Source organism: Procambarus clarkii, chromosome 58 (genome assembly GCF_040958095.1).
Source record: "Procambarus clarkii isolate CNS0578487 chromosome 58, FALCON_Pclarkii_2.0, whole genome shotgun sequence".
Taxonomy (NCBI): domain Eukaryota; kingdom Metazoa; phylum Arthropoda; class Malacostraca; order Decapoda; family Cambaridae; genus Procambarus; species Procambarus clarkii.
This window is the reverse complement of record NC_091207.1, coordinates 28,415,233-28,438,126: the sequence shown is the minus strand read 5'-3', so window position 1 is coordinate 28,438,126 and position 22,894 is coordinate 28,415,233.

The following is a 22,894-nucleotide window of genomic DNA, read 5'->3' as shown; positions in this document are numbered from 1 at the left end:
CTTGTAAGCCTCTGAATCACTCTCTTGAGCCTCTGCGTCCCTCTCTTTGTAATATCCCTGATTGTGATAACTCGCCTTGTATCTATCTCGACCGCGCACTCCGCTACTACCACTGAGCTAACCGTGCAATTTCCGCTCTTTCTATGGTAATAACAGATGCTATACCGATCATATAAGATGTTAACACTCGGGCCGTAATACGAAGACGTAAACCAGTACACAGAGGAAGGAGAGAGAGAGAAAGGAAGAGGGAGGCAGAGCGAGAGGAGAGAGAGAGGAGAGAGCGAGAACGAGAGCAAGGGAGGGAGAACGAGAGCGAGTGAGGGCGAGGGAGAGTGAGACACTAGTGAGGGAGAGTGAGACAGAAAGATAGAGGTGATCGTAGTCACAACCTATCGTATGAGTTACCGAGTGACGCTGCCACCACCCTGAGTTACCGGACAGGGGACCGGAGTGAGATTCGTAGGTCTTGCAGATGGAATAACCTACCAGGACAGGTGTAGGGGACAATTGAACGGTACAAGGATCCTGGCCTGACACTTGAATAATCCTGACCACTTGGGAACTATAGTGTACACAAGAATAAGGCGGGACACACCAATACTAACACCTCAACACGGAAGACGAACGGGGGGAGGAGTACTGAATAATTAAGAGCACTAGGTCACTAGGGCAAAGGGGACAGTAGGCCCAATATCACTAGGCAAGGAACCATTAATACACATTTAATAACACTTAAGATCTGACTTTATTAAAAATAATTAAATAAGACACTCCCTAACTATATTCCCTACTAGAGGCCAAGGGTACTGAATGAGGTGCTTTAGTACAAGAGAGCCGTACTTCCTCGTATGTTGTTCCACCGTTTCCGGGAGATGATGTTCCTTCCCCGGATCCACACACACCTTCTTACTGGGCTGCGCCCACTGTACTGACTCCCCTGATCTCCTGCTCCTCAGCTGAACATGAGGGTTTTGCATTTGTTGTTTAGGGGTTAATCCCTGAAGATTACCATGACGGCATCAATTCTGACCTCTTTGTGATTCGATGACCGTTGACCTGACTCTATGGCTAACTTGTACAGAGATGTAACTTTTACATTGTCTGCCGCCGCCTGTCTGGCGCCTGTGGGTTGTTCATCCTCCACGTGGCCTGTTCATGCTGTTATGATGTTCATGTACTATGTACTGCTCTCTTGTTACATCTTGAGCCTCTGCATCACTCTCCTCAGCCTCTTCATCCCTCTCTTGGGCCTCTGCAACACTCTCTTCAGCCTCTGCATCACTCTCTTGATCCTCTGCATCACTCTCGTAAGCCTTTGAATCACTCTCTTGAGCCTCTGCATCCTTCTCTTGGGCCTCTGCATCCCTCTCTTAAGCCTCTGCATCACTCTCTTAATGCTCTGCATCACTCTCTTGAGCCTCTGTATCACTCTCTTGAGCCTTTGCATCACTCTCTTAAACCTTATGCAACACTCTCTTGAGCCTCTGCATCACTCTCTTGATCGTCTGCATCACTCTCTTGAGCCTCTGCATCACTCTCTTGCGCCTCTCTATCTCTCTTTAGCCTCTGCATCACTCTCTTGATCGTCTGCATCACTCTCTTGAGCCTCTGCATCACTCTCTTTAGCCTCTCTATCACTCTCTTTTGCCTCTGCATCACTCTCTTGAATTTCTGCATCACTCTCTTAAGCCTCTGCATCCCGCTCTTGATCCTTTGCATCACTCTCTTGAGCCTCTGCATCATTCTATTGAGCCTCTGCATCACTCTTTTGAGCCTCTGCATCACTCTCTTAAGCCTCTGCCTTTCTCTCTTGAGCCTCTGCATCATTCACTTGAGCCTCTGCATCCCTCTCTGGAGCCTCAGCATACCTCTCTTGAGCCTTTTGCAACACACTCTTGAGCCTCTGCATCACTCTCTTAAGCCTCTGCATCACTCTCTAGAGTCTCTGCATCACTCTCTTTAGCCTCCGCATCCCTCTCTTGAGCCTCTGTCTCCCTTTCTTGAGCCTATTCATCCCTCTCTTGAGCCTCAGCATCCTTCTCTTGAGCCTCTGCATCACTTTCTTAAGCCTCTGCATCACTCTCGTAAGCCTCTGCATCACTCTGTTAAGCCTCTGCATTACTCCCGTAAACCTCTGAATCACTCTCTTGAGCCTCTCCATCACTCTCTTGAGCCCCTGCATCCCTCTATTCAGCCTCTGCACCACTCTCTTGAGCCTCTGCATCACCCTCTTAAGCCTCTGTATCCCTCTTTTGAGCCTCTGCATCACTTTCTTAAGCCTCTGCATCCCTTTCATGAGCCTTTGCATCTCTCTCTTGAACTCCTGCATCCTTCTTATGAGCCTCTGCCTCCCTCTCTTGAGCTTTTGCATCACTTTCTTAAGCCTCTGCATTCCTCTCTTGGACCTCTGCATCCTTCACTTGAGCCTTTGCATCCCTCTCGTGAGCCATTGCATCCCTCTCTTGAGCCTCTGCATCCCTCTGTTGAGCCTCTGCATCCCTATCTTAAGCCTCTACATCACTCTCGTAAGCCTCTGCATCACTCTCGTAAGCCTCTGAATCACTTTTTTTAGTCTCTGCATCCCTCTCTTGAGTCTCTGAATCACTCACTTCAGCCTCTGCATCCCTCTCTTGAGCCTCTGCATCACTCTCTTGGGCCTATACATCCCTCTCTTAAGCCTCTGCATCCCTCTCTTGATCCTCTGCATCACTCTCTTGGGCCTATACATCCCTCTCTTGAGCCTCTGCATCCCATTCTGAAGCCTCTGCAACGCTCTCTTCAGCCTCTGCAACGCTCTCTTCAGCCTCTGCATCACTCTCATAAGCCTCTGCTTCCCTCTCATGGTCCTCTGCATCACTCTCTTGAGCCTCTGCATCACTCTCTTGAGCCTCTGCATCACTCTCCAGAGCCTCTGCATCACTCTCCAGAGCCTCTACATCACTCTCTTGAGCCTCTACATCACTCGCTTCAGCCTCTGCATCATTCTCTTGGCCTCTGCATCTCTCTCTTCAGCCTCTGCATCCCTCTCTTGAGCCTCTGCATCCGTCTCTTAAGCCTCTGCATCACTCTCTTAAGCCTCTGCATCACTCCCGTAAACCTCTGAATCACTCTCTCGAGCCTCTCCATCCCTCTCATAAGCCTCTGCATCACTCTCTTAAGCCTCTGCATCACTCTCTTAAGCCTCTACATCACTCTCTAGAGTCTCTGCATCACTCTCTTCAGCCTCTGCATCCCTCTCTTGAGCCTTTGCATCACTCTCTTAAGCCTCAGCATTCCTCTCATGAGCCTCTGCATCCCTCTCTTGAGCCTTATCATCCCTCTCTTGAGCCTCTGCATCCCTCTCTTGAGCCTCTGCATCACTCTCTTAAGCCTCTGCATCACTCTCGTAAGCCTCTGCATCACTCTCTTAAGCCTCTGCATCACTCCCATAAACCTCTGAATCACTCTCTTGAGCCTCTCCATCACTCTCTTGAGCCCCTGCATCCCTCTATTGAGCCTCTGCACCACTCTCTTGAGCCTCTGCATCACCCTCTTAAGCCTCTGTATCCCTCTTTTGAGCCTCCGCATCACTTTCGTAAGCCTCTGCATCCCTTTCACGAGCCTTTGCATCTCTCTCTTGAACTCCTGCATCCCTCTTATGAGCGTCTGCATCCCTCTCTTGAGCCTTTGCATCACTCGCTTAAGCCTCTGCATCCCTCTCTTGAGCCTCTGCATCACTTTCGTAAGCCTCCTCATCCCTCTCTTGGGCCTCTGCATCCCTCACCTGAGCCTCTGCATCCCTCTCTTGAGCCACTGCATCCCTTTCTTGAGCCTCTGCATCACTCTCTTGAGCCTCTGCATCCCTCTCTTGAGCCTCTGAATCACTCTCTTCAGCCCCTGCATCACTCTCTTGAGCCTCTGCATCATTCTCTTGAGACTCTGCCTTTCTCTCTTGAGCCTCTGCATCACTCACTTGAGCCTCTCCATACCTCTTTGGAGCCTCAGCATACCTCTCTTGAGCCTTTTGCAGCACTCTCTTGAGCCTCTGCATCACTCTCTTAAGCCTCAACATCACTTTCTAGAGTCTCTGCATCACTCTCTTCAGCCTCTGCATCCCTCTCTTGAGCCTTTGCATCACTCTCTTAAGCCTCAGCATTCCTCTCTTGAGCCTCTGCATCACTCTCAAGTGCCTCTGCATCTTTCCCTTGTGCCTCTGCATCACTCACTTTTGCCTCTGCATCCCTCTCATGAGCCTCTGCATCCCTCTCTTTAGCCTATTCATCCCACTCTTGAGCCTCTGCATCCCTCTCTTGGGCCTCTACATCACTCTCTTAAGCCTCTGCATCACTCTCGTAAGCCTCTGCATCACTCTCTTAAGCCTCTGCATCACTCCCGTAAACCTCTGAATCACTCTCTTGAGCCTCTCCATCACTCTCTTGAGCCCCTGCATCCCTCTATTGAGCCTCTGCACCACTCTCTTGAGCCTCTGCATCACCCCTCTTAAGCCTCTGTATCCCTCTTTTGAGCCTCTGCATCACTTTCTTAAGCCTCTGCATCCCTTTCATGAGCCTTTGCATCTCTTGAACTCTTGCATCCCTCTCTTGAGCCTTTGCATCACTCGCTTAAGCCTCTGCATCCCTCTCCTGAGCCTCTGCATCACTTTCTTTAGCCTCTGCAACCCTCTATTGGGCCTCTGCATCCCTAACTTGAGCCTCTGCATCCCTCTCTAGAGCCATTGCATCCCTCTCTTGAGTCTCTGCATCCCTCTCTTGAGCCTCTGCATCCCTCTCTTAAGCCTCTGCATTACTCTCTTAAGCCTCTGCCTCACTCTCGTAAGCCTCTGAATCACTCTCTTGAGCCTTTGCATCCCTCTCTTGAGCCTCTGAATCACTCTCTTCAGCCTCTGCATCCCTCTCTTGAGCCTCTGCATCAGTCTATTAAGCCTCTGCATCACTCTCTTTAGCCTCTGCATCATTCTCTTGAGCCTCTGCATCACTCTCTTGAGCCTCTCAATCACTCTCTTCAGTCTCTGCATCACTCTCTTGAGCCTCTGCATCCCTCTCTTGAGCCTCTGCATCATTCTCCTAAGCCTCTCCATCCCTCACTTGAGCCTCAGCATCCCTCTCATGAGAGACTGTATCCCTCTCTTGAACTTTGCATCACTCTCTTAAGCCTCTGCATCCCTTTCTTGAGCCTCTGCATCACTCTTTTGAATCTCTGCATCCCTCCCTCAAGCCTCTGCATCCCCTGTGTTGAGCCTCTGCATCACTCTCTTGAGCCTTTGCATCACTCTCATGAGCCTCTGCATCCCTCTCTTAAGACTCTGCAACACTCTCTTCAGCCTCTGCATCACTCTCTTAAGCCTCTGCATCCCTCTCTGCAACACTCTCTTGAGGCCTCTGATTCCCTCTCTTGAGCCTCTGCATCCCTCTCTGGAGCCTCTACATCACTCTCTTGATCTTTTGCATCACTCTCATGAGCCTCTGCATCACTCTCCTAAGCCTCTGCATCACTCTCTTGAGCCTCTGCATCACCCTCTTAAACCTATGCATCCCTTTCGTGAGCCTCTGCATCACTTTTTTGAACTCCTGCATCCCTTTCATGAGCCTCAGCATCCCTCTCCTGAGCCTTTGCATCACTCTCTTAAGCCTCTGCATCCCTCTCTTGAGCCTCTGCGTCACTCTCAAGAGCCTCTGCATCCCTCTCTTATGACTCTGCATCCCTCACTTGAGCCTCTGCATCCCTCACTTGAGCCCCGGCATCTCTCTCTTGACCTCTGCATCCCTCTCTTGAGCTTCTGCATCCCTCTCTTAAGCCTATGCATCACTCTCTTGTGCCTCAGCATCACTCTCTTGAGCCTCTGAATCACTCTCTTGAGCCTCTGCGTCACTCTCTTGAGCCCATGCATCCCTCTCTTGAGCCTCTGCATCACTCTCTTGAGCCTCTGCATCACCCTCTTAAGCCTCTGCATCACTCTCTTGATCCTCTGCATCCTTCTCATAAGCCTCTGAATCACTCTCTTGAGCCTCTGCATCTCTCTCTTGAACTCCTGCATCCCTCTCATGAGCCTCTGCATCCCTTTCTTGAGCCTCTGCATCCCTCTCTTGAGCCTCTGCATCCCTCTCTTGAGCCTCTGCATCCCTTTCATAAGTCTATGCATCACTCTCTTATGCCTCTGCATCACTCTCTTAATCCTCTGCATCACTCTCGTAAGCCTCTGAATCACTTTCTTGAGCCTCTGCATCCCTCTCTTTAGCCTCTGCATCACTCTCTTAAGCCTCTGCATCACTCTCTAAAGAATCTGCATCACTCTCTTCAGCCTTTGCATCACTCTCACAAGCCTCTGCTTCCCTCTCTTGATCCTCTGCATCATTCTCTTTAGCCTCTGCATCACTCTCTTAAGCCTCTGCATCCCACTCTTGATCCTTTGCATCACTCTCTTGAGCCTCTGCATCATTCTCTTGAGCCTCTGCATCACTCTTTTGAGCCTCTGCATCACTCTCTTAAGCTTCTGCCTTTCTCTCTTGAGCCTCTGCCTCATTCACTTGAGCCTCTGCATCCCTCTCTGGAGCCTCAGCATACCTCTCATGAGCCTTTTGCAACACTCTCTTGAGCCTCTGCATCACTCTCTTAAGCCTCTGCATCACTCTCTAGAGTCTCTGCATCACTCTCTTCAGCCTCTGCATCCCTCTCTTGAGCCCTTGCATCACTCTCTTAAGCCTCAGCATTCCTCTCTTGAGCCTCTCCATCACTCTCAAGTGCCTCTGCATCTTTGTCTTGTGCCTCTGCATCACTCACTTTAGCCTCTGCATCCCTCTCATGAGCCTCTGTATCCCTTTCTTGAGCTTATTCATCCCTCTGTTGAGCCTCTGCATCCCTCTCTTGAGCCTCTGCATCACTCTCTTAAGCCTCTGCATCACTCTTGTAAGCCTCTGCATCATTCTCTAAAGCCTCTGCATCACTCCCGTAAACCTCTGAATCACTCTCTTGTGCCTCTCCATCACTCTCTTGAGCCCCTGCATCCCTCTATTGAGCCTCTGCACCACTCTCTTGAGCCTCTGCATCACCCTCTAAAGCCTCTGTATCCCTCTTTTGAGCCTCTGCATCACTTTCGTAAGCCTCTGCATCCCTTTCATGAGCCTTTGCATCTCTCTCTTGAACTCCTGCATCCTTCTTATGAGCCTCTGCCTCCCTCTCTTGAGCTTTTGCATCACTCGCTTAAGCCTCTGCATCCCTCTCTTGAGCCTCTGCATCACTTTCTTAAGCCTCTGCATCCCTCTCTTGGACCTCTGCATCCTTCACTTGAGCCTCTACATCACTCTCTTGAGCCATTGCATCCCTCTCTTGAGCCTCTGCATCCCTCTCTTGAGCCTCTGCATCCCTCTCTTAAGCCTCTGCATCACTCTCGTAAGCCTCTGCATCACTCTCGTAAGCCTCTGAATGACTTTCTTGAGCCTCTGCATCCCTCTCTTGAGTCTCTGAATCCCTCACTTCAGCCTCTGCATCCCTCTCTTGAGCCTCTGCATCACTCTCGTAAGCCTTTGAATCACTCTCTTGAGCCTCTGCATCCCTCTCTTCAGCCTCTGCATCCCTCTCTTAAGCCTCTGCATCACTCTCCTAATCCTCTGCATCACTCTCTTGAGCCTCTGCATTACTCTCTTGAGCCTTTTGCAGCATTCTCTTGAGCCACTGCATCACTGTCTTGATCGTCTGCATCACTCTCTTGAGCCTCTGCATCACTCTCTTGAGCCTCTCTATCACTCTCTTTAGCCTCTGCATCACTCTCTTGAATCTCTGCATCATTCGCTTAAGCCTCTGCATCCCGCTCTTGATCCTTTGCATCACTCTCTTGAGCCTCTGCATCATTCTCTTGAGCCTCTGCCTTTCTCTCTTGAGCCTCTGCATCACTCACTTCAGCCTCTGCATCCCTCTCTGGAGCCTCAGCATACCTCTCTTGAGCCTCTACATCACTCTCTAGTGTCTCTGCATCACTCTCTTCAGCCTCTGCATCCCTCTCTTGAGCCTTTGCATCACTCTCTTAAGCCTCAGCATTCCTCTCATGAGCCTCTGCATCCCTCTCTTGAGCCTTATCATCCCTCTCTTGAGCCTCTGCATCCCTCTCTTGAGCCTCTGCATCACTCTCTTAAGCCTCTGCATCACTCTCGTAAGCCTCTGCATCACTCTCTTAAGCCTCTGCATCACTCCCATAAACCTCTGAATCACTCTCTTGAGCCTCTCCATCACTCTTTTGAGCCCCTACATCCCTCTATTGAGCCTCTGCACCACTCTCTTGAGCCTCTGCATCACCCTCTTAAGCCTCTGTATCCCTCTTTTGAGCCTCTGCATCACTTTCGTAAGCCTCTGCATCCCTTTCATGAGCCTTTGCATCTCTCTCTTGAACTCCTGCATCCCTCTTATGAGCCTCTGCATCCCTCTCTTGAGCCTTTGCATCACTCGCTTAAGCCTCTGCATCCCTCTCTTGAGCCTCTGTATCACTTTCGTAAGCCTCCTCATCCCTCTCTTGGGCCTCTGCATCCCTCACCTGAGCCTCTGCATCCCTCTCTTGAGCCACTGCATCCCTTTCTTGAGCCTCTGCATCACTCTCTTGAGCCTCTGCATCCCTATCTTGAGCCTCTGAATCACTCTCTTCAGCCCCTGCATCACTCTCTTGAGCCTCTGCATCATTCTCTTGAGACTCTGTATCACTCTCTTGAGCCTTTGCATCACTCTCTTAAGCCTCTGCCTTTCTCTCTTGAGCCTCTGCATCACTCACTTGAGCCTCTCCATACCTCTCTGGAGCCTCAGCATACCTCTCTTGAGCCTTTTGCAGCACTCTCTTGAGCCTCTGCATCACTCTCTTAAGCCTCAACATCACTTTCTAGAGTCTCTGCATCACTCTCTTCAGCCTCTGCATCCCTCTCTTGAGCCTTTGCATCACTCTCTTATGCCTCAGCATTCCTCTCTTGAGCCTCTGCATCACTCTCAAGTGCCTCTGCATCTTTCTCTTGTGCCTCTGCATCACTCACTTTTGCCTCTGCATCCCTCTCATGAGCCTCTGCATCCCTCTCTTTAGCCTATTCATCCCTCTCTTGAGCCTCTGCATCCCTCTCTTGGGCCTCTGCATCACTCTCTTAAGCCTCTGCATCACTCTCGTAAGCCTCTGCATCACTCTCTTAAGCCTCTGCATCACTCCCGTAAACCTCTGAATCACTCTCTTGAGCCTCTCCATCACTCTCTTGAGCCCCTGCATCCCTCTATTGAGCCTCTGCACCACTCTCTTGAGCCTCTGCATCACCCCTCTTAAGCCTCTGTATCCCTCTTTTGAGCCTCTGCATCACTTTCTTAAGCCTCTGCATCCCTTTCATGAGCCTTTGCATCTCTTGAACTCTTGCATCCCTCTCTTGAGCCTTTGCATCACTCGCTTAAGCCTCTGCATCCCCCTCCTGACCCTCTGCATCACTTTCTTTAGCCTCTGCATCCCTCTATTGGGCCTCTGCATCCCTAACTTGAGCCTCTGCATCCCTCTCTAGAGCCATTGCATCCCTCTCTTGAGTCTCTGCATCCCTCTCTTGCGCCTCTGCATCCCTCTCTTAAGCCTCTGCATTACTCTCTTAAGCCTCTGCCTCACTCTCGTAAGCCTCTGAATCACTCTCTTGAGCCTTTGCATCCCTCTCTTGAGCCTCTGAATCACTCTCTTCAGCCTCTGCATCCCTCTCTTGAGCCTCTGCATCAGTCTATTAAGCCTCTGCATCACTCTCTTTAGCCTCTGCATCACTCTCTTGAGCCTCTGCATCACTCTCTTGAGCCTCTCAATCACTCTCTTCAGTCTCTGCATCACTCTCTTGAGCCTCTGCATCCCGAGGGAAGAGGGAAGCCTCTGCATCAAGAGAGGGAAGCAGAGGCTTAAGAGAGTGATATAGAGGCTGAAGAGAGTGATGCAGAGGCTCTAGAGAGTGATGCAGAGACTCAAGAGAGTGATGCAGACGCTCAAGAGAGTGATGCAGAGGATCAAGAGAGTGATGCAGAGGCTCGAGAGCGTGATTCAGACGCTTACGAGAGGGATGCAGAGAATCAGGAGAGTGATGCAGAGGCTCGAGAGAGTTATGCAGAGGCCTCAAGAGAGGGATTCAGAGGCTTAAGAGAGTAATGCAGACGCTGAAGAGAGTGTTGCAGAGGTTCAAGAGAGGGATGAAGAGGCTCAAGAGAGTGATGCAGAGGCTTAAGAGAGTGAGGTAAAGGCTTAGGAGAGGGATGCAGAGGCTCAAGAGCGTAATGCAGAGTCTTATGAGGGTGATGCAGAGGCTCAAGAGAGTGATGCAGAGGCTCAAGTGAGGGATGCAGAGGCACAAGAGAGGGATGCAGAGGCTCTTGAGAGTGATGCAGAGGCTCAAGAGAGGGATGCAGAGGATTAAGAGAGTGATGCAATCGCTCAGGAGAGGGATGCAGAGGTTCATTAGAGGGATTTCTCGTTAATCACTCTCTTCAGTCTCTGCATTACTCTCTAGAGCCTCTGCATCACTCTCTTCAGCCTCTGCATCACTCTCTTAAACCTCTGCTTCCCTTTCTTGATCCTCTGCATTACTCTCTTGAGCCTCTGCATCACTCTCTTAAGCCTCTGAATCACTCTCTAGAGCCTCTGTATCACTCTCTTGAGCCCATGCATCCCTCTCTTGAGCCTCTGCATCCCTCTCTTGAGCCTCTGCATCACTCCCAAGAGCCTCTGCATCCCTCCTTTGTGCCTCTGCGTCACTCTCAAAAGCCTCTGCATCCCTCCTTTGTGCCTCTTCATCCCTCTCTTAAGCCTCTGCATCACTCTCTTAAGCCTCTGCATCACTCTCGTAAGCTTCTGAATCACTCTGTTTAGCCTCTGCATCACTTTCTTGAGCCTCTCCACCACTCTCCTGAGCCTCTGCATCCCTCTCTTAAGCCTCTGCATCATACTCTTTAGCCTCTGCATCCCTCTCTTTAGCCTTTGCTTCATTCTCTTCAGCCTCTGTATTCCTCTTTGAAGCCTCTGCATCACTCTCTTGATCCTCTGCTTCCCTCTCTTAATCCTCTGCATCATTCTCTTGAGCCCCTGCATCATTCTCTTGAGCCTCTGCATCCCTCTCTGAAGCCTCTACATCATTCTCTTGTGCCTTTGCATCACTCTCTTGAACCTCTGCATCACTCTCTTAAGCCTCTGCATCCCTCTCTTGAGCCTCTGCATCCCTCTCTTAAGCCACTGCAACACTCTCTTCAGCCTCTGCATCACTCAGTTGAGCCTTTGCATCACTCTCCTGAGCATCTGCATCCCTCTCTTAAGCCTCTGCAACACTCTCTTTAGCCTCTGCATCACTCTCGTAAGCCTCTGCATCCCTTTTTTGAGCCTCTGCATCACTTTCTTAAGCCTCTGCATCCCTTTCTTGAGCCTCTGCATCACTCTCTTGAACTCCTGCATCCCTCGCATGAGCCTCTGCATCCCTCGCTTGAGCCTTTGCATCACTCTGTTAAGCCTCTGCATCCCTCTCTTGTGCCTCTGCATCTCTCACTTGAGCCTCTGCATCACTCGCTTGAGCCTCTGCATTACTCCCTAGAGCCTCTGCATCACTCTCTTCAGCCTCTGCATCACTCTCTTAAGCCTCTGCTTCCCTCACTTGTGCCTCTTCATCCTTCACTTGAGCCTCTGCAACACTCTCTTGAGCCTCTGCATTACTCTCTTGAGCCTCTGCATCACTCTCTTGATCCTCTGCATCACTCTCTTGAGCCTCTGCATCCCTCTCTTGAAATCTTGCATCCCTCTAATGAGCCTCTGCATTCCTCTCTTGAGCCTTTGCATCACTCTCTTAAGCCTCTGCATCCCTCTCCTAAGCCTCTGCATCACTCTCAAGAGCCTCTGCATCCCTCTTTTAAGCCTCTTCATCACTCTCTTAAGCCTCTGCATCACTCTTGTAAGCTTCTGAATCACTCTGTTGAGCCTCTGCACCACTTTTTTGAGCCTCTCCTTCACTCTCTTCAGCCTCTGCATCACTCTCTTAAGCCTCTGCTTCCCTCTCTTGTGCCTCTGCTTCACTCACCTGAGCCTACTGCATCACTCTCTTGAGCCTCTGCATTACTCTCATGAGCGACTGCATCACTCTCTTGATCCTCTGCATCACTCTCTTGAGCCTCTGCATCCCTCTCCTTAAATCTTGCATCCCTCTAATGAGTCTCTGCATTCCTCTCTTGAGCCTTTGCATCATTGTCTTAAGCCTCTGCATCCCTCTCTTGAGCCTCTGCATCACTCTCAAGAGCCTCTGCATCCCTCTCCTAAGCCTCTGCATCACTCTCCTAAGCCTCTGCTTCACTCTCGTAAGCTTCTGAATCACTCTGTTGAGCTTCTGCATCACTCTCAAGAGCCTCTGCATCCCTCTCTATGGCCTCTGCATCCCTCACTTGCGCTTCTGCATCCCTCTCTTGAGCCTCTGCATCCCTCAATTGGGCCTCTGCATCCCTCTCTTGAGCCTCTGTATTCCTCTCTTTAGCCTTTGCATCACTCTTTTATGCCTCTGCATCCCTCTCTTGAGCCTCTGCGTCACTCTCAAGAGCCTCAGCATCCCTCTCTTGTGCCTCTGCATCCCTCACTTGAGCCCCTGCATCCCTCACTCAAGGCTCTGCATCACTCTCTTAAGCCTCTGCAATACTCTCTTAAGCCTCTGCGTTACTCTCTTGAGCCTCTGCATCCCTCTCCTAAGCCTCTGCCTCACTCTCTTAAACCTCTGCATCACTCTCTTGAGCCTCTGCATCCCTCTCTTGAGCCTCTGCATCACTCTCTTCAGCCTCTTCGTCCCTCTCTTGAGCCTCTGCAACACTCTCATCAGCCTCTGCATCACTCTCTTGATTCTCTGCATCTCTCTCGTAAGCCTCTGCATCACTCTCTTGATCCTCTGCCTCACTCTCTTGAACCTGTGCATCACTCTCTTGAGTCTCTGCATAACTCTCATGAGCCTCTGCATCCCTCTCTTGAGCCTCTGCATCCCTCTCTTAAGCCTCTACATCCCTCTCCTAAGCCTCTGCATCACTCACTTGAGCCTCTGCATCACCCTCTTAAGCCTCTGCATTACGCTCTTGAGCCTCTGCATCACTCTCTAGAGCCTCTGCATCACTCTCTTCAGCCTCTTCATCACTCTCTTAAGCTTCTGCTTCCCTCTCTTGATCCTCTGCATCACTCTCTTGAGCCTCTGCATCACTCTCTTGATCCTCTGCATCACTCTCTTGAGCCTCTGCATCCCTCTCTTGAAATCTTGCATCCCTCTAATGAGCCTCTGCATCCCTCTCTTGAGCAATTGCATCACTCTCTTAAGCCTCTGCAGGAGTTCAAGAGAGTGATGCAGAGGTTCGAGAGAGTGATTCACAGGCTTACGAGAGGGATGCAGACGCTGAAGAGAGTGATGCAGAGGCTCAAGAGAGTGATGCAGAGGATCCAGAGAGGGAAGCAGAGGCTTAAGAGAGTGATGCAGAGGCTGAAGAGAGTGATCCCTGTAGTTTTCAAAATATCCCAAACATCCGAAATTCGACCCTTGAGAATTATTTTGGAGCTAAATTCTGGCTCTCTGCACGTATTCGCAGTTTGAAATTACGACTTTTATCCCAAACATCCCAAATTTGACGCTTGAAAATAAGCCAATTACTGAAAGCAGCGATGGGTCACATTTTGCCCAAACCTCCCGGCAATTTTCAAAATATCCCAAACATCCCAAATTCGACCCATGAGCTATATTTTGGAGCCAAATTCTGGCTCTCTGCACGTATTCGCTGTTTGAAATTACGACATTTTATAACGAAAACATTACAATTACTGAAAGCGGCAATGGATCACATTTTGCCCAAACCCTCCTTGCAGTTTTCAATATATCCCAAACATCCCAAATTCGACGCTTGATCCATATTTTGGAGCCAAATTCGGGCTCTCTGCTCGTATTAGCAGTTTGAAATTATGACATTTTATACCGAAAATATGCCTATTACTGAGTGCGGCGATGGATCACATTTTGCCCAAGCCCTCCCTGTAGTTTTCAAAATATCCCAAACATCCCAAACTCAATCCGTGATCCATATTTTGGAGCCAAATTTTGGCTTTCTGCATGTATTCGTTGTTTGAAATTACGACTTTTTATACCGAAAAAATGCCAATTACTAAAAGCAGCGATGGACCACATTTTGACGAAACCCTCTCTGCAGGTTTCAAATTATCCCAAACATCCAAAATTCGACCCTTGAGCCATATTTTGGAGCCAAATTCTGGCTCTCTGCACATATTCGCAGATTGAAATTACGACATTTTATACCGAAAATATGTCACTAACTGAGAGCAGCGAGAGGTCACATTTTGCCAACCCCCCCCCCCCCCCTGCAGTTTTCAAAATATCCCAAACATCCCAAATTCGATGCTTGAGCCATATTTTGTAGCCAAATTCGGGCTCTCTGCACGTATTCGCAGTTTGAAATTACGTCTTTTCATACCGATAATATGCCATTTACTGAGAGCGGCGATGGATCACACTTTGCCAAAACCCTCCATGCAGTTTTCAAAATATAGCAAACATCCCAAATTCGAAGCTTGAGCCATATTTTGGAGCCAAATTCTGGCTCTCTGCATGTATTCCCAGTTTGAAATTACGAATTTTATACCAAAAATATGCCAATTACTGAAAGCGGCGATGGATCACATTTTGCACAAACCCTCTCTGAAGTTTTCAAATTATCCCAAGCATCCCAAATTCGACTCTTGAGCCATATTTTGGAGCCAAATTCTGGCTCTCTGTACATATTCGCAGTTTGAAATTACGACATTTTTTACCGAAAATATTTCAATTGCTGAGAGCAGCAATAGGTCACATTTTGCCCCCCCCCCCTTGCAGTTTTCAAAATATAGCAAACATCCCAAATTCGACGCTTGAGACATATTTTGGAGCCAAATTCTGGCTCTCTGCACGAATTCGCAATTTGAAATTACGAATTTTTATACCGAAAATATGCCAATTACTGAGAGCGGCGATGGATCACATTTTGCCCAAACCTTCCCTGCAGTTTCCAAAATATCCAAACATCCCAGATTCAACGCTAGAGCCATATTTTGGAGCCAAATTCTGGCTCTCTGCACGTATTCGCAGTTTGAAATTGCGACTTTTTATACCGAAAAAATGCCAATTACTGAAAGCAGCGATGGATCACATTTTGCCTAAACCATCCCTGTAATTTTCAAAATATCCCAAACATCCGAAATTCGATTCTTGAGAATTATTTTGGAGCTAAATTCTGGCTCTCTGCCCGTATTCGCAGTTTGAAATTACGACTTTTATCCCAAACATCCCAAATTTGACGTTTGAAAATAAGCCCATTACTGAAAGCAGCGAAGGGTCACATTTTGCCCAAACCCCCGGCAATTTTCAAAATATCCCAAACCTTCCAAATTCGACCCATGAGCTATATTTTGGAGCCAAATTCTGGCTCTCTGCACGTATTAGCAGTTTGAAATTATGATATTTTATACCGAAAATATGCCAATTACTGAGTGCGGCGATTGATCACATTTTGCCCAAGCCCTCCCTGTAGTTTTCAAAATATCTCAAACATCCCAAACTTAACCCTTGATCCATATTTTGGAGCCAAATTTTGGCTTTCTGCATGTATTCGTTGTTTGAAATTACGACTTTTTATAACGAAAATATGCCAATTACTAAAAGCAGTGATGGACCACATTTTGACGAAACCCTCTCTGCAGGTTTCAAAATATCCCAAACATCCCAAATTCGACGCTTGAGCCATATTTTGAAGCCAAATTCGGGCTCTCTGCAAGTATTCGCAGTTTGAAATTACGTCTTTTTATACCGATAATATGCCATTTACTGAGAGCGGCGATGGATCACACTTTGCCAAAACCCTCCATGCAGTTTTCAAAATATAGCAAACATCCCAAATTCGAAGTTTGAGCCATATTTTGGAGCCAAATTCTGGCTCTCTGCATGTATTCCCAGTTTGAAATTACGAATTTTATACCAAAAATATGCCAATTACTGAAAGCGGCGATGGATCACATTTTGCACAAACCCTCTCTGAAGTTTTCAAATTATCCCAAGCATCCCAAATTCGACTCTTGAGCCATATTTTGGAGCCAAATTCTGGCTCTCTGTACATATTCGCAGTTTGAAATTACGACATTTTTTACCGAAAATATTTCAATTGCTGAGAGCAGCAATAGGTCACATTTTGCCCCCCTCCCCTGCAGTTTTCAAAATATAGCAAACATCCCAAATTCGACGCTTGAGATATATTTTGGAGCCAAATTCTGCCTCTCTGCACGTATTCGCAGTTTGAAATTACGACTTTTTATACCGAAAATATGCCAATTACTGAGAGCGGCGATGGATCACATTTTGCCCAAACCTTCCCTGCAGTTTCCAAAATATCCAAACATCCCAGATTCAACGCTAGAGCCATATTTTGGAGCCAAATTCTGGCTCTCTGCACGTATTCGCAGTTTGAAATTGCGACTTTTTATACCGAAAATATGCCAATTACTGAAAACGGCGATGGATCACATTTTGCCAAAACCCTAGCTGCAGTTTTCAAAATATCCCAAACATCCCAAATTCGACACTTGAGCCTTATTTTGGATCCATATTCTGGCCCTCTGCACGTATCCGCTGTTTGAAATTACGACTTTTTATACTGAAAATATGCCAATTACTGAAAGCAGTGATAGGTCACATTTTGCCCAAACCCCCCCCCCCCCTGCAGTTTTCAAAATATCCCAAACATCCCAAATTCGGCGCTTGAGCCATATTTTGGAGCCAAATTCGGGCTCTCTGCACGTATTCGCAATTTGAAATTACGTCATTTTATATTACGTCATTGCTAAATACGATGATTTTTAGTACAAAACAAAATGCAAGAAAACTTGCTTATAAATGCAAAATTTGCGAAATTCTGAGATTTGAAGGCCAAATCACATATCGTGAGAAAACATGAAGTAGTATCGAAATATTGGTAAAACGAATATATTTTCGGAAAGTCACACTACATGAAAAACGTAAAAAAAAATTGCTATATTACCAAATTTGAGGATTTTAACTTCAAATCATAAAGCGAGGTTTCGTAATATTGAGATCCACGAAAAGACATATAGAAATGTTGTTTCCAATACAAATGATAAAAATCAATGTAATTTTTTATTAGAATTAACTAAAATGTTCCTGATTTTCCGTTTATAATACCGATGGAAGATGTACACGTAAAACCGCTCTAATCCAGCTGAAACGTCGATATATGCAATAAAATATAATTTATTATTACCAATAAACTGAAAATTCACAAAAACGTTGAAAAACGGAAAATCATTGCCTAATTCGATGATATTTTCTTTAAATTGCATAAAGGAAAAGGGGACGATAAACGTCAAAATATTGCTAAATTCGATGATTTTTTGTACAAAAGAAAATGCAAGAAAACTTGCTTAAAAACGCAATATTATGCAAAATTCGGAGATTTAAAGGACAAATCACAAATCGTGAGAAAACATGAAGTAGTATCGAAATATTGGTATAAACGAATATATATTTTAGTAAAATCACACTATGTGAAAAACGTGAAAAAAGTCACTATATTACCAAATTTGATGATTTTAACTTAATATCATAGAGCGAGGTATCGTATTATTTAGATCCTAGAAAAGACATGCAAATGTTGTTTCCATTACAAATGATAAAAATCAATGTGTTTTCTTTATAATTAAATAAAATGTTCCTGATTTTCCGTATATATTAACGATGGAAGATGTAACCGTACAACCGCTCTATTCCGGCTGAAACGTCGATATATTCCATAACAACCTAACTTCTCCCCTTTTCAATATCTTACTCAGTATTTTAAAGAGAAACCAATAGTTGATTGAAAATGAGGTATTTATGGTTAATTTCTAATAAATTATGTGTTTGCATCATTTTTATCGTATATATAATGAATTATTAACAATAAACAGAAAATTCATGGCGAATACGTGCAGAGAGCCAGAATTTGCCTCCAAAATATAGCTCAAGTGTCGAATTTGGGATGTTTGGGATATTTTGAAAACTGCAGGGGGGATTTGGGCAAAATGTGATATATCGCCGCTCTTAGTAATTGACATATTTTCGGTATAAAATGTCGTAATTTTAAACTGCGAATATGTGCAAAGAGCCAGAATTTGGCTCCAAAATATCGCTCAAGGGTCGAATTTGGGATGTTTGGGATAACTTGAGAGAGGGAGAAGCCTGAAGGCTTAAGAGAGGGATGAAGAGGCTCAAGAGAGGGATGCAGAGGCTCAAGAGAGTGATGAAGAGACTCAAGTGAGGGAAGCAGAGGCACAAGAGAGGGATGCAGAGGCTCTTGAGAGTGACGCAGAGGCTCAAGAGTGGGATGCAGAGGCTTATGAGAGCGATGCAAAGGCTCAAGTGAGGGATGCAGAGGCTCAAGTGAGGAATAAAGATGTACAAGAGAGGGATGCAGAGGCTCTTGGGAGTGATGCAGAGGCTCAAGAGAGGGATGCAAAGGCTCAAGAGAGTGATTCAGAGGCTTACGAGAGTGATGCAAAGGCTTGAGAGAGTGATGCAGAGGCTTACGAAATTGATGCAGAGGCTCAAGAGAGGGATGCAAAGGCTCAAGAGAGTGATACAGAGGCTGAAGAGAGTGATTCAGAGGCTTACGAGAGTGATGCAGAGGCTTAAGAGAGTGATGCAGAGGCTCAAGAGAGTGATGCAGAGGATCTAGAGAGGGAAGCAGAGGCTTAAGAGAGTGATGCAGAGGCTGAAGAGAGTGAGGCAGAGGCTCTAGAGAGTCATGCAGAGGCTCAAGAGAGTGATGCAGAGGCTCAAGAGAGTGATGCAGAGACTCGAGAGAGTGATTCAGAGGCTTACGAGAGTGATGCAGAGAATCAAGAGAGTGATGCAGAGGCTCGAGAGAGTTATGCAGAGGCCTCAAGAGAGGGGATTCAGAGGCTTAGGAGAGTGATGCAGAGGCTGAAGAGAGTGTTGAAGAGGCTCAAGAGAGGGATGAAGAGACTGAAGAGAGTGATGCAGAGGCTCAAGAGAGTGATACAGAGGCTCAAGAGAGTGATGCAGAGGCTTAAGAGAGTGAGGCAGAGGCTCAGGAGCGGGATGCAGAGGATCAAGAGAGTAATGCAGAGGCTTAGGAGGGTTATGCAGAGGTTCAAGAGAGTGATGTAGGGGCTTGAGAGAGGGATGCAGGGGCTCAAGAGAGTGATGCAGAGGCTCAAGAGAGTGATTCAGAGGCTTAAGAGAATGATGCAGAGGCTTAAAAGAGTGATGCAGGTGCTTAATAGAGGGATGCAGAGGCTCAAGAAAGGGATGTAAAGGTTCAAGAGAGTGATGCAGAGGCTCAAGTGAGGGAAGCAGAGGCACAAGGGAGGGATGCAGAGGCTCATGAGAGGGATGCAGGAGTTCAAGAGAGTGATGCAAAGGCTCAAGAAAGGGATGCAGAGGCTTACGAAGGTGATGCAGAGGCTGAAAAGAGTGTTGCAGAGGCTTAAGAGAGGGATGCAGAGGCTCAAGAGAGTGATGCAAAGGTTCATGAGAGTGATGCAGAGGCTGAAGAGAGTGTTGCAGAGGCTTAAAAGAGGGATGCAGAGGCTCAAGAGATGGATGCAGAGGCTTAAGAGAGTGATGCAGAGGCTAAAGAGAGTGTTGCAGAGGCATAAGAAAGGGATGCAGAGACTCAAGAGAGGGATGTGGAGGCTTAAGAGAGGGATGCAGAGGCTCAAGAGAGTGATGCAAAGGCTCAAGAGAGTGATGCAGAGTCTTAAGAGAGGGATGCAGAGGCTCATGAGAGGGATGTAGAGGCTCAAGAGAGTGTTGCAGAGGCTCAAGAGAGGGATGCAGAGGCTGAAGAGAGAGATGCAGAGGCTTAAGAGTGATACAGAGGCATAAGAAAGGGATGCAAAGGCTCAAGAGAGGGATGTAGAGGCTTAAGAGAGGGATGAATAGGTTTAAGAGTGTTGCAGAGGCATATGAAAGGGGTGCAGAGGCTCAAGAGAGGGATGCAGAGGCTGAAGAGAGATATGCAGAGGCTTAAGAGTGTTGTAGAGGCATACGAAAGGGATGCAGAGGCTCAAGAGAGAGATGTAGAGGCTGAAGAGAGGGATTCAGAGGGTCAAGAGAGTGATGCAGAGGTTCAAGAAAGGGATGCAGAGGCTTAAGAGAGTGATGCAAAGGCTCAAGTGAGGGATGCAAAGGCTCATGAGGGGGATGCAGGGGCTCAAGAGAGGGATGCAGAGGCTCAAGTGAGGGAAGCAAAGGCACAAGAGTTTGATGCAGAGGCTCTTGAGAGTGACGCAGAGGTTCAAGAGAGGGATGCAGAGGCTCCAGAGATTGATGCAGAGGCTGAAGAGAGAGATGCAGAGGCTTAAGAGAGTGATGCAGGGGCTCAAGAGAGTGATATAACGTAAATATATTCGTAAATATATTCGAAACAACATTGTCATATGTCTTTTCATGGATCTAAATAATACGAAACCTCGCTCTAAGATTTGAAGTTAAAATCCTCAAATATGGTAATATAGTGACTTTTTTTACGTTATTCATGTAGTGTGATTTTACGTGTATATATTCGTTTTTACCAATATTTCGATACTACTTCATGTTTTCTCACGATATGTGATTTGGCCTTCAAATCTCAGAATTTCGCAAATTTTGCATTTTAAGCAAGTTTTCTTGCATTTTGTTTTGTACTAAAAATCACCGAATTTAGCAATATTTTGACCTTTATCATCCCCTTTTCCTTTATGTGATTTAAACAAAATATCATCGAATTAGGCAATATTTTGCCGTTTTTCCACGTTTTTGTGAATTTTCAGTTTATTGTTATTAATTCATTAAATATACGATAAAAACTATGCAAACAAAAAATTGATCAGAAAATAACCTTAAATACTTTATTTTCAATCATCTATTTGTTTCTCGTTAAAATACTGAGTAAGATATTGAAAAGGGAAGAAGTTCTGTTTTTATTTCATATATCGACGTTTCAGCCGGATTAGAACGGTTTTACGTGTACATCTTCCATCGGTAATATAAACCAAAAATCAGGAACATTTTAGTTAATTTTAATGAAAACACATTGATTTTTATCATTTGTATTGGAAGCAACATCTTTATACGTCTTTTCTAGGGTCTAAAAAATACGAAACGTCACTTTATGATTCGAAGTTAAAATCCTCAAATTTGGTATAATAATGACTTTTTTCACTTTTTTCATGTAGTTTGATATTACGTAAATATATTCATTTTTACCAATATTTCGATACTATTTCATGTCGTATCACGATATGTGATTTGGCCTTCAAATCTCAGATTTTCGCATAATATTGCATTTTAAGCAAGTTTTCTTGCATTTTGTTTCGTACTAAAAATAATCGAATTCAGCAATATTTTGACGTTTATCATCCCCCTTTTCCTTTATGTGATTTAAACAAAATATCATCGAATTAGGCAATATTTTGCTGTTTTTCCACGTTTTTGTGAATTTTCTGTTTATTGCTATTAATTCATTAAATATACGACAAAAATGATGCAAACACATAATTGATTAAAAAATAACCTTAAACACTTCATTTTCAATCAACTATTTGTTTCTCGTTAAAATACAGAGTAAGGTATTGGAAAGGGGAGAAGTTCTGTTTTTATTGCATATATCGACGTTTCAGCCGGATTTGAGCGGTTTTACGTGTATATCTTCCATCGGTAATATAAACGGAAAATCAGGAACATTTTAGTAAATTCTAATGAAAACACATTGATTTTTATCATTTGTATTCGAAACAACATAGTCATATGTCTTTTCTTGGATCTAAATAATACGAAACCTCGCTCTATGATTTAAAGTTAAAATCCTCAAATATGGTAATATAGTGACTTTTTTCACGTTATTCATATAGTGTGATTTTACGTATATATATTCGTTTTTACCAATATTTCGATAGTACTTCATGTTTTCTCACGATATGTGATTTGGCCTTCAAATCTCAGAATTTTGCAAATTTTGCCTTTTTAAGCAAGTTTTCTTGCATTTTGTTTTCTACTAAAAATCACGAAATTTAGCAATATTTTGACGTTTATTATCCCCTTTTCCTTTATGTGATTTAAACAAAATATCATCGAAATAGGCAATATTTTGCCGTTTATCAACGTTTTTGAGAATTTTCAGTTTATATTTAATAATTCATTATATATACGATAAACATTATGTAAACTCCTAATATATTTGGAATTAACCTTAAATACTTCATTTTCAATCAACTATTTGTTTCTCGTTAAAATACTGAGTAAGGTATTACGTAAATATATTCGTTTTTACCAATATTTCGATACTACTTCATGTTTTCTCACGATTTGTGATTTGTCCTTTAAATCTCCGAATTTTGCATAATATTGCGTTTTTAAGCAAGTTTTCTTGCATTTTCTTTTGTACAAAAAATCATCGAATTTAGCAATATTTTGACGTTTATCGTCCCCTTTTCCTTTATGCGATTTAAACAAAATATCATCGAATTAGGCAATGATTTTCCGTTTTTCAACGTTTTTGTGAATTTTCAGTTTATTGGTAATAATAAGTTCTATTTTATTGCATATATCGACGTTTGGGATGGAATTTGGGATGTTTGCTATATTTTGAAAACTGCAGGGGGAGGGGGGCAAAATGTGACCTATTGCTGCTCTCAGCAATTGAAATATTTTCGGTAAAAAAATGTCGTAATTTCAAACTGCGAATATGTACAGAGAGCCAGAATTTGGCTCCAAAATATGGCTCAAGAGTCGAATTTGGGATGCTTGGGATAATTTGAAAACTTGAGAGAGGGTTTGTGCAAAATGTGATCCATCGCCGCTTTCAGTAATTGGCATAT